Source organism: Falco cherrug, chromosome 1 (assembly GCF_023634085.1).
Source record: "Falco cherrug isolate bFalChe1 chromosome 1, bFalChe1.pri, whole genome shotgun sequence".
Lineage (NCBI taxonomy): Eukaryota > Metazoa > Chordata > Aves > Falconiformes > Falconidae > Falco > Falco cherrug.
In genome coordinates, this window is record NC_073697.1 from 469528 (window position 1) to 482363 (window position 12836).

Consider the following 12836-nt stretch of genomic DNA (forward strand, 5'->3'; position numbering starts at 1 on the left):
CCAAACACACCCCATGCACAACTCCACCGGGGAAGGTGCCAGACAGGAGTTCTCCTGGTAGTTTTTACATTGCTCCGGTAGGCATCTGAAAGACACCACAAAAGTTGTTCTTCCTGCTTTCTGGGCTGAGATGGGGAATCGCTGAATTTTGGAGTCGGCCGGTGACAAAATGTTCCAAACACACCCCCTGCACAACTCCACCGGGGAAGGTGCCAGACAGGAGTTCTCCTGGTAGTTTTTACACTACCTTGGTAGGCATTTGAAAGGCACCACAAAAGTTGTTCTACCTGCTTTCTGGGCTGAGATGGGGAACCGCTGAATTTTGGACTCGGATGGTGACAAAATGTTCCAAACACACCCCATGCACAACTCCACCGGGGAAGGTGCCAGACAAGAGTTCTCCTGGTAGTTTTTACACTACCTTGGTAGGCACCTGAAAGGCACCACAAAAGTTGTTCTACCTGCTTTCTGGGCTGAGATGGGGAACAGCTGAATTTTGGAGTCGGCCGGTGACAAAATGTTCCAAACACACCCCATGCACAACTCCACTAGCGAAGGTGCCAGGGACGAGCTCTGTTGGTAGTTTTTACATTGCTCCTGTAGGCATCAAAAGGACACCACAAAAGTTGTTCTACCTGCTTTCTGGGCTGAGATGGGGAACCGCTGAATTTTGGAGTCGGCCGGTGACAAAATGTTCCAAACACACCCCATGCACAACTCCACCGGGGAAGGTGCCAGGCAGGAGTTCTCTTGGTAGTTTTTACACTACCTTGGTAGGCATTTGAAAGGCACCACAAAAGTTGTTCTACCTGCTTTCTGGGCTGAGATGGGGAACCGCTGAATTTTGGACTCGGCTGGTGACAAAATGTTCCAAACACACCCCATGCACAACTCCACCGGGGAAGGTGCCAACAGGATTTCTCTTAATAGTTTTTACACTACCTTGGTAGGCAGCTGAAAGGCACCACAAAAGTTGTTCTACCTGCTTTCTGGGCTGAGATGGGGAACCGCTGAATTTTTGGACTCGGCCGGTGACAAAATGTTCCAAACACACCCCATGCACAACTCCACCGGGGAAGGTGCCAGACAGGAGTTCTCCTGGTAGTTTTTACATTGCTCCGGTAGGCATCTGAAAGACACCACAAAAGTTGTTCTACCTGCTTTCTGGGCTGAGATGGGGAACCGCTGAATTTTGGAGTCGGCCGGTGACAAAATGTTCCAAACACACCCCATGCACAACTCCACCGGGGAAGGTGCCAGACAGGAGTTCTCTTAGTAGTTTTTACACTACCTTGGTAGGCAGCTGAAAGGCACCAGAAAAGTTGTTCTACCTGCTTTCTGGGCTGAGATGGGGAACCGCTGAATTTTGGAGTCGGCCGGTGACAAAATGTTCCAAACACACCCCATGCACAACTCCACCGGGGAAGGTGCCAGACAGGAGTTCTCTTAATAGTTTTTACACTACCTTGGTAGGCAGCTGAAAGGCACCACAAAAGTTGTTCTACCTGCTTTCTGGGCTGAGATGGGGAACCGCTGAATTTTGGACTCGGCCGGTGACAAAATGTTCCAAACACACCCCATGCACAACTCCACCGGGGAAGGTGCCAGACAGGAGTTCTCCTGGTAGTTTTTACATTGCTCTGGTAGGCATCTGAAAGACACCACAAAAGTTGTTCTACCTGCTTTCTGGGCTGAGATGGGGAACCGCTGAATTTTGCAGTCAGGCGGTGAAAAAATGTTCCAAACACACCCCATGCACAACTCCACTAGCGAAGGTGCCAGGGACGAGCTCTGTTGGTAGTTTTTACATTGCTCCTGTAGGCATCAAAAGGACACCACAAAAGTTGTTCTACCTGCTTTCTGGGCTGAGATGGGGAATCGCTGAATTTTGGACTCGGCCGGTGACAAAATGTTCCAAACACACCCCATGCACAACTCCACCGGGGAAGGTGCCAGACAGGAGTTCTCTTGGTAGTTTTTACCCTACCTTGGTAGGCAGCTGAAAGGCACCACAAAAGTTGTTCTACCTGCTTTCTGGGCTGAGATGGGGAACCGCTGAATTTTGGACTCGGCTGGTGACAAAATGTTCCAAACACACCCCATGCACAACTCCACTAGCGAAGGTGCCAGGGACGAGCTCTGTTGGTAGTTTTTACATTGCTCCTGTAGGCATCAAAAGGACACCACAAAAGTTGTTCTACCTGCTTTCTGGGCTGAGATGGGGAACCGCTGAATTTTGGAGTCGGCCGGTGACAAAATGTTCCAAACACACCCCCTGCACAACTCCACCGGGGAAGGTGCCAGACAGGAGTTCTCCTGGTAGTTTTTACACTACCTTGGTAGGCACCTGAAAGGCACCACAAAAGTTGTTCTACCTGCTTTCTGGGCTGAGATGGGGAACCGCTGAATTTTGGACTCGGCCGGTGACAAAATGTTCCAAACACACCCCATGCACAACTCCACCGGGGAAGGTGCCAGACAGGAGTTCTCTTAATAGTTTTTACACTACCTTGGTAGGCAGCTGAAAGGCACCACAAAAGTTGTTCTACCTGCTTTCTGGGCTGAGATGGGGAACCGCTGAATTTTTGGACTCGGCCGGTGACAAAATGTTCCAAACACACCCCATGCACAACTCCACCGGGGAAGGTGCCAGACAGGAGTTCTCCTGGTAGTTTTTACATTGCTCCGGTAGGCATCTGAAAGACACCACAAAAGTTGTTCTACCTGCTTTCTGGGCTGAGATGGGGAACCGCTGAATTTTGGAGTCGGCCGGTGACAAAATGTTCCAAACACACCCCATGCACAACTCCACCGGGGAAGGTGCCAGACAGGAGTTCTCTTAGTAGTTTTTACACTACCTTGGTAGGCAGCTGAAAGGCACCACAAAAATTGTTCTACCTGCTTTCTGGGCTGAGATGGGGAACCGCTGAATTTTGGAGTCGGCCGGTGACAAAATGTTCCAAACACACCCCATGCACAACTCCACCGGGGAAGGTGCCAGACAGGAGTTCTCTTAATAGTTTTTACACTACCTTGGTAGGCAGCTGAAAGGCACCACAAAAGTTGTTCTACCTGCTTTCTGGGCTGAGATGGGGAACCGCTGAATTTTGGAGTCGGCCGGTGGACAAAATGTTCCAAACACACCCCATGCACAACTCCACCGGGGAAGGTGCCAGACAGGAGTTCTCCTGGTAGTTTTTACATTGCTCTGGTAGGCATCTGAAAGACACCACAAAAGTTGTTCTACCTGCTTTCTGGGCTGAGATGGGGAACAGCTGAATTTTGCAGTCGGCCGGTGACAAAATGTTCCAAACACACCCCATGCACAACTCCACCGGGGAAGGTGCCAGGGACGAGCTCTGTTGGTAGTTTTTACACTACCTTGGTAGGCATTTGAAAGGACACCACAAAAGTTGTTCTACCTGCTTTCTGGGCTGAGATGGGGAACCGCTGAATTTTGGACTCGGCTGGTGACAAAATGTTCCAAACACACCCCATGCACAACTCCACCGGGGAAGGTGCCAACAGGATTTCTCTTAATAGTTTTTACACTACCTTGGTAGGCAGCTGAAAGGCACCACAAAAGTTGTTCTACCTGCTTTCTGGGCTGAGATGGGGAACCGCTGAATTTTGGACTCGGCTGGTGACAAAATGTTCCAAACACACCCCATGCACAACTCCACTAGCGAAGGTGCCAGGGACGAGCTCTGTTGGTAGTTTTTACATTGCTCCTGTAGGCATCAAAAGGACACCACAAAAGTTGTTCTTCCTGCTTTCTGGGCTGAGATGGGGAACCGCTGAATTTTGGAGTCGGCCGGTGACAAAATGTTCCAAACACACCCCCTGCACAACTCCACCGGGGAAGGTGCCAGACAGGAGTTCTCCTGGTAGTTTTTACACTACCTTGGTAGGCACCTGAAAGGCACCACAAAAGTTGTTCTACCTGCTTTCTGGGCTGAGATGGGGAACCGCTGAATTTTGGAGTCGGCCGGTGACAAAATGTTCCAAACACACCCCATGCACAACTCCACCGGGGAAGGTGCCAGACAGGAGTTCTGTTGGTAGTTTTTACACTACCTTGGTAGGCACCTGAAAGGCACCACAAAAGTTGTTCTACCTGCTTTCTGGGCTGAGATGGGGAACCGCTGAATTTTGGACTCGGCTGGAGACAAAATGTTCCAAACACACCCCATGCACAACTCCACCGGGGAAGGTGCCAGACAGGAGTTCTCTTAGTAGTTTTTACACTACCTTGGTAGGCAGCTGAAAGGCACCACAAAAGTTGTTCTACCTGCTTTCTGGGCTGAGATGTGGAACCGCTGAATTTTTGGACTCGGCTGGTGACAAAATGTTCCGAACACACCCCATGCACAACTCCACCGGGGAAGGTGCCAGACAGGAGTTCTGTTGGTAGTTTTTACACTACCTTGGTAGGCACCTGAAAGGCACCACAAAAGTTGTTCTACCTGCTTTCTGGGCTGAGATGGGGAACCGCTGAATTTTGGACTCGGCCGGTGACAAAATGTTCCAAACACACCCCATGCACAACTCCACCGGGGAAGGTGCCAGACAGGAGTTCTCTTAATAGTTTTTACACTACCTTGGTAGGCAGCTGAAAGGCACCACAAAAGTTGTTCTACCTGCTTTCTGGGCTGAGATGGGGAACCGCTGAATTTTGGAGTCGGCTGGTGACGAAATGTTCCAAACACACCCCATGCACAACTCCACCGGGGAATGTGCCAGACAGGAGTTCTCCTGGTAGTTTTTACATTGCTCCGGTAGGCATCTGAAAGACACCACAAAAGTTGTTCTACCTGCTTTCTGGGCTGAGATGGGGAACAGCTGAATTTTGCAGTCGGGCGGTGAAAAAATGTTCCAAACACACCCCATGCACAACTCCACTAGCGAAGGTGCCAGGGACGAGTTCTGTTGGTAGTTTTTACATTGCTCCGGTAGGCATCAAAAGGACACCACAAAAGTTGTTCTACCTGCTTTCTGGGCTGAGATGGGGAACCGCTGAATTTTGGACTCGGCCGGTGAAAAAATGTTCCAAACACACCCCATGCACAACTCCACCTGGGAAGGTGCCAGACAGGAGTTCTCTTAGTAGTTTTTACCCTACCTTGGTAGGCAGCTGAAAGGCACCACAAAAGTTGTTCTACCTGCTTTCTGGGCTGAGATGGGGAACCGCTGAATTTTGGACTCGGCTGGTGACAAAATGTTCCAAACACACCCCATGCACAACTCCACTAGCGAAGGTGCCAGGGACGAGCTCTGTTGGTAGTTTTTACATTGCTCCTGTAGGCATCAAAAGGACACCACAAAAGTTGTTCTTCCTGCTTTCTGGGCTGAGATGGGGAACCGCTGAATTTTGGAGTCGGCCGGTGACAAAATGTTCCAAACACACCCCCTGCACAACTCCACCGGGGAAGGTGCCAGACAGGAGTTCTCCTGGTAGTTTTTACACTACCTTGGTAGGCACCTGAAAGGCACCACAAAAGTTGTTCTACCTGCTTTCTGGGCTGAGATGGGGAACCGCTGAATTTTGGAGTCGGCCGGTGACAAAATGTTCCAAACACACCCCATGCACAACTCCACCGGGGAAGGTGCCAGACAGGAGTTCTGTTGGTAGTTTTTACACTACCTTGGTAGGCACCTGAAAGGCACCACAAAAGTTGTTCTACCTGCTTTCTGGGCTGAGATGGGGAACCGCTGAATTTTGGACTCGGCTGGAGACAAAATGTTCCAAACACACCCCATGCACAACTCCACCGGGGAAGGTGCCAGACAGGAGTTCTCTTAGTAGTTTTTACACTACCTTGGTAGGCAGCTGAAAGGCACCACAAAAGTTGTTCTACCTGCTTTCTGGGCTGAGATGTGGAACCGCTGAATTTTTGGACTCGGCTGGTGACAAAATGTTCCGAACACACCCCATGCACAACTCCACCGGGGAAGGTGCCAGACAGGAGTTCTGTTGGTAGTTTTTACACTACCTTGGTAGGCACCTGAAAGGCACCACAAAAGTTGTTCTACCTGCTTTCTGGGCTGAGATGGGGAACCGCTGAATTTTGGACTCGGCCGGTGACAAAATGTTCCAAACACACCCCATGCACAACTCCACCGGGGAAGGTGCCAGACAGGAGTTCTCTTAATAGTTTTTACACTACCTTGGTAGGCAGCTGAAAGGCACCACAAAAGTTGTTCTACCTGCTTTCTGGGCTGAGATGGGGAACCGCTGAATTTTGGAGTCGGCTGGTGACGAAATGTTCCAAACACACCCCATGCACAACTCCACCGGGGAATGTGCCAGACAGGAGTTCTCCTGGTAGTTTTTACATTGCTCCGGTAGGCATCTGAAAGACACCACAAAAGTTGTTCTACCTGCTTTCTGGGCTGAGATGGGGAACCGCTGAATTTTGGACTCGGCTGGTGACAAAACTTTAATAAATACACCCCATGCACAACTCCACTAGCGAAGGTGCCAGGGACGAGTTCTGTTGGTAGTTTTTACATTGCTCCGGTAGGCATCAAAAGGACACCACAAAAGTTGTTCTACCTGCTTTCTGGGCTGAGATGGGGAACCGCTGAATTTTGGACTCGGCCGGTGAAAAAATGTTCCAAACACACCCCATGCACAACTCCACCGGGGAAGGTGCCAGACAGGAGTTCTCTTAGTAGTTTTTACATTACCTTGGTAGGCAGCTGAAAGGCACCACAAAAGTTGTTCTACCTGCTTTCTGGGCTGAGATGGGGAACCGCTGAATTTTGGAGTCGGCCGGTGACAAAATGTTCCAAACACACCCCATGCACAACTCCACCGGGGAAGGTGCCAGACAGGAGTTCTCCTGGTAGTTTTTACACTACCTTGGTAGGCACCTGAAAGGCACCACAAAAGTTGTTCTACCTGCTTTCTGGGCTGAGATGGGGAACAGCTGAATTTTGGACTCGGCTGGTGACAAAATGTTCCAAACACACCCCATGCACAACTCCACCGGGGAAGGTGCCAGACAAGAGTTCTCTTGATAGTTTTTACACTACCTTGGTAGGCAGCTGAAAGGCACCACAAAAGTTGTTCTACCTGCTTTCTGGGCTGAGATGGGGAACCGCTGAATTTTGGAGTCGGCTGGTGACAAAATGTTCCGAACACACCCCATGCACAACTCCACCGGGGAAGGTGCCAGACAGGAGTTCTCCTGGTAGTTTTTACATTGCTCCGGTAGGCATCTGAAAGACACCACAAAAGTTGTTCTACCTGCTTTCTGGGCTGAGATGGGGAACCGCTGAATTTTGGAGTCGGCCGGTGACAAAATGTTCCAAACACACCCCCTGCACAACTCCACCGGGGAAGGTGCCAGACAGGAGTTCTCCTGGTAGTTTTTACACTACCTTGGTAGGCAGCTGAAAGGCACCACAAAAGTTGTTCTACCTGCTTTCTGGGCTGAGATGGGGAACCGCTGAATTTTGGACTCGGCTGGTGACAAAATGTTCCAAACACACCCCATGCACAACTCCACTAGCGAAGGTGCCAGGGACGAGCTCTGTTGGTAGTTTTACTTTGCTCCTGTAGGCATCAAAAGGACACCACAAAAGTTGTTCTTCCTGCTTTCTGGGCTGAGATGGGGAACCGCTGAATTTTGGAGTCGGCCGGTGACAAAATGTTCCAAACACACCCCCTGCACAACTCCACCGGGGAAGGTGCCAGACAGGAGTTCTCCTGGTAGTTTTTACACTACCTTGGTAGGCACCTGAAAGGCACCACAAAAGTTGTTCTACCTGCTTTCTGGGCTGAGATGGGGAACCGCTGAATTTTGGAGTCGGCCGGTGACAAAATGTTCCAAACACACCCCATGCACAACTCCACCGGGGAAGGTGCCAGACAGGAGTTCTCCTGGTAGTTTTTACACTACCTTGGTAGGCACCTGAAAGGCACCACAAAAGTTGTTCTACCTGCTTTCTGGGCTGAGATGGGGAACCGCTGAATTTTGGACTCGGCTGGTGACAAAATGTTCCAAACACACCCCATGCACAACTCCACCGGGGAAGGTGCCAGACAGGAGTTCTCTTAGTAGTTTTTACACTACCTTGGTAGGCAGCTGAAAGGCACCACAAAAGTTGTTCTACCTGCTTTCTGGGCTGAGATGGGGAACCGCTGAATTTTTGGACTCGGCTGGTGACAAAATGTTCCAAACACACCCCATGCACAACTCCACCGGGGAAGGTGCCAGACAGGAGTTCTCCTGGTAGTTTTTACATTGCTCCGGTAGGCATCTGAAAGACACCACAAAAGTTGTTCTACCTGCTCTCTGGGCTGAGATGGGGAACCGCTGAATTTTGGAGTCGGCCGGTAACAAAATGTTCCAAACACACCCCATGCACAACTCCACCGGGGAAGGTGCCAGACAGGAGTTCTCTTAATAGTTTTTACACTACCTTGGTAGGCAGCTGAAAGGCACCACAAAAGTTGTTCTACCTGCTTTCTGGGCTGAGATGGGGAACCGCTGAATTTTGGAGTCGGCTGGTGACGAAATGTTCCAAACACACCCCATGCACAACTCCACCGGGGAATGTGCCAGACAGGAGTTCTCCTGGTAGTTTTTACATTGCTCCGGTAGGCATCTGAAAGACACCACAAAAGTTGTTCTACCTGCTTTCTGGGCTGAGATGGGGAACCGCTGAATTTTGGACTCGGCTGGTGACAAAACTTTAATAAATACACCCCATGCACAACTCCACTAGCGAAGGTGCCAGGGACGAGTTCTGTTGGTAGTTTTTACATTGCTCCTGTAGGCATCAAAAGGACACCACAAAAGTTGTTCTACCTGCTTTCTGGGCTGAGATGGGGAACCGCTGAATTTTGGACTCGGCCGGTGAAAAAATGTTCCAAACACACCCCATGCACAACTCCACCGGGGAAGGTGCCAGACAGGAGTTCTCTTAGTAGTTTTTACACTACCTTGGTAGGCAGCTGAAAGGCACCACAAAAGTTGTTCTACCTGCTTTCTGGGCTGAGATGGGGAACCGCTGAATTTTGGAGTCGGCCGGTGACAAAATGTTCCAAACACACCCCATGCACAACTCCACCGGGGAAGGTGCCAGACAGGAGTTCTCCTGGTAGTTTTTACATTGCTCTGGTAGGCATCTGAAAGACACCACAAAAGTTGTTCTACCTGCTTTCTGGGCTGAGATGGGGAACCGCTGAATTTTGGACTCGGCCGGTGACAAAATGTTCCAAACACACCCCCTGCACAACTCCACCGGGGAAGGTGCCAGACAGGAGTTCTCCTGGTAGTTTTTACACTACCTTGGTAGGCACCTGAAAGGCACCACAAAAGTTGTTCTACCTGCTTTCTGGGCTGAGATGGGGAACCGCTGAATTTTGGACTCGGCTGGTGACAAAATGTTCCAAACACACCCCATGCACAACTCCACCGGGGAAGGTGCCAAACAAGAGTTCTCTTGATAGTTTTTACACTACCTTGGTAGGCAGCTGAAAGGCACCACAAAAGTTGTTCTACCTGCTTTCTGGGCTGAGATGGGGAACAGCTGAATTTTGGACTCGGCTGGTGACAAAATGTTCCGAACACACGCCATGCACAACTCCACCGGGGAAGGTGCCAGACAGGAGTTCTCCTGGTAGTTTTTACATTGCTCCGGTAGGCATCTGAAAGACACCACAAAAGTTGTTCTACCTGCTTTCTGGGCTGAGATGGGGAACCGCTGAATTTTGGAGTCGGCCGGTGACAAAATGTTCCAAACACACCCCCTGCACAACTCCACCGGGGAAGGTGCCAGACAGGAGTTCTCCTGGTAGTTTTTACACTACCTTGGTAGGCAGCTGAAAGGCACCACAAAAGTTGTTCTACCTGCTTTCTGGGCTGAGATGGGGAACCGCTGAATTTTGGACTCGGCCGGTGACAAAATGTTCCAAACACACCCCATGCACAACTCCACCGGGGAAGGTGCCAGACAGGAGTTCTCCTGGTAGTTTTTACACTACCTTGGTAGGCAGCTGAAAGGCACCACAAAAGTTGTTCTACCTGCTTTCTGGGCTGAGATGGGGAACCGCTGAATTTTGCAGTCGGCCGGTGAAAAAATGTTCCAAACACACCCCATGCACAACTCCACTAGCGAAGGTGCCAGGGACGAGCTCTGTTGGTAGTTTTTACATTGCTCCTGTAGGCATCAAAAGGACATCAAAAAAGTTGTTCTACCTGCTTTCTGGGCTGAGATGGGGAACCGCTGAATTTTGGACTCGGCCGGTGACAAAATGTTCCAAACACACCCCATGCACAACTCCACCGGGGAAGGTGCCAGACAGGAGTTCTCCTGGTAGTTTTTACATTGCTCCGGTAGGCATCTGAAAGACACCACAAAAGTTGTTCTACCTGCTTTCTGGGCTGAGATGGGGAACCGCTGAATTTTGGAGTCGGCCGGTGAAAAAATGTTCCAAACACACCCCATGCACAACTCCACCGGGGAAGGTGCCAGACAGGAGTTCTCTTAGTAGTTTTTACACTACCTTGGTAGGCATCTGAAAGACACCACAAAAGTTGTTCTACCTGCTTTCTGGGCTGAGATGGGGAACCGCTGAATTTTGGACTCGGCCGGTGAAAAAATGTTCCAAACACACCCCATGCACAACTCCACCGGGGAAGGTGCCAGACAGGAGTTCTCCTGGTAGTTTTTACATTGCTCCGGTAGGCATCTGAAAGACACCACAAAAGTTGTTCTACCTGCTTTCTGGGCTGAGATGGGGAACCGCTGAGTTTTGGAGTCGGCCGGTGACAAAATGTTCCAAACACACCCCATGCACAACTCCACCGGGGAAGGTGCCAGACAGGAGTTCTCTTAGTAGTTTTTACACTACCTTGGTAGGCATCTGAAAGACACCACAAAAGTTGTTCTACCTGCTTTCTGGGCTGAGATGGGGAACCGCTGAATTTTGGACTCGGCCGGTGAAAAAATGTTCCAAACACACCCCATGCACAACTCCACCGGGGAAGGTGCCAGACAGGAGTTCTCCTGGTAGTTTTTACATTGCTCCGGTAGGCATCTGAAAGACACCACAAAAGTTGTTCTACCTGCTTTCTGGGCTGAGATGGGGAACCGCTGAATTTTGGAGTCGGCCGGTGACAAAATGTTCCAAACACACCCCATGCACAACTCCACCGGGGAAGGTGCCAGACAGGAGTTCTCTTAATAGTTTTTACACTACCTTGGTAGGCAGCTGAAAGGCACCACAAAAGTTGTTCTACCTGCTTTCTGGGCTGAGATGGGGAACCGCTGAATTTTTGGACTCGTCTGGTGACAAAATGTTCCGAACACACTCCATGCACAACTCCACCGGGGAAGGTGCCAGACAGGAGTTCTCCTGGTAGTTTTTACATTGCTCCGGTAGGCATCTGAAAGACACCACAAAAGTTGTTCTACCTGCTTTCTGGGCTGAGATGGGGAACCGCTGAATTTTGGAGTCGGACGGTGACAAAATGTTCCAAACACACCCCCTGCACAACTCCACCGGGGAAGGTGCCAGACAGGAGTTCTCTTAGTAGTTTTTACACTACCTTGGTAGGCAGCTGAAAGGCACCACAAAAGTTGTTCTACCTGCTTTCTGGGCTGAGATGGGGAACCGCTGAATTTTGGAGTCGGCTGGAGACAAAATGTTCCAAACACACCCCCTGCACAACTCCACCGGGGAAGGTGTCAGACAGGAGTTCTCTTAGTAGTTTTTACACTACCTTGGTAGGCAGCTGAAAGGCACCACAAAACTTGTTCTACCTGCTTTCTGGGCTGAGATGGGGAACCGCTGAATTTTGGAGTCGGCCGGTGACAAAATGTTCCAAACACACCCCATGCACAACTCCACCGGGGAAGGTGCCAGACAGGAGTTCTCTTAATAGTTTTTACACTACCTTGGTAGGCAGCTGAAAGGCACCACAAAAGTTGTTCTACCTGCTTTCTGGGCTGAGATGGGGAACCGCTGAATTTTTGGACTCGTCTGGTGACAAAATGTTCCGAACACACTCCATGCACAACTCCACCGGGGAAGGTGCCAGACAGGAGTTCTCCTGGTAGTTTTTACATTGCTCCGGTAGGCATCTGAAAGACACCACAAAAGTTGTTCTACCTGCTTTCTGGGCTGAGATGGGGAACCGCTGAATTTTGGAGTCGGACGGTGACAAAATGTTCCAAACACACCCCCTGCACAACTCCACCGGGGAAGGTGCCAGACAGGAGTTCTCTTAGTAGTTTTTACACTACCTTGGTAGGCAGCTGAAAGGCACCACAAAAGTTGTTCTACCTGCTTTCTGGGCTGAGATGGGGAACCGCTGAATTTTGGAGTCGGCTGGAGACAAAATGTTCCAAACACACCCCCTGCACAACTCCACCGGGGAAGGTGTCAGACAGGAGTTCTCTTAGTAGTTTTTACACTACCTTGGTAGGCAGCTGAAAGGCACCACAAAACTTGTTCTACCTGCTTTCTGGGCTGAGATGGGGAACCGCTGAATTTTGGAGTCGGCCGGTGAAAAAATGTTCCAAACACACCCCATGCACAACTCCACCGGGGAAGGTGCCAGACAGGAGTTCTCCTGGTAGTTTTTACATTGCTCCGTTAGGCATCAAAAGGACACCACAAAAGTTGTTCTACCTGCTTTCTGGGCTGAGATGGGGAACCGCTGAATTTTGGAGTCGGCCGGTGACAAAATGTTCCAAACACACCCCATGCACAACTCCACCAGGGAAGGTGCCAGACAGGAGTTCTCTTAATAGTTTTTACACTACCTTGGTAGGCAGCTGAAAGGCACCACAAAAGTTGTTCTACCTGCTTTCTGGGC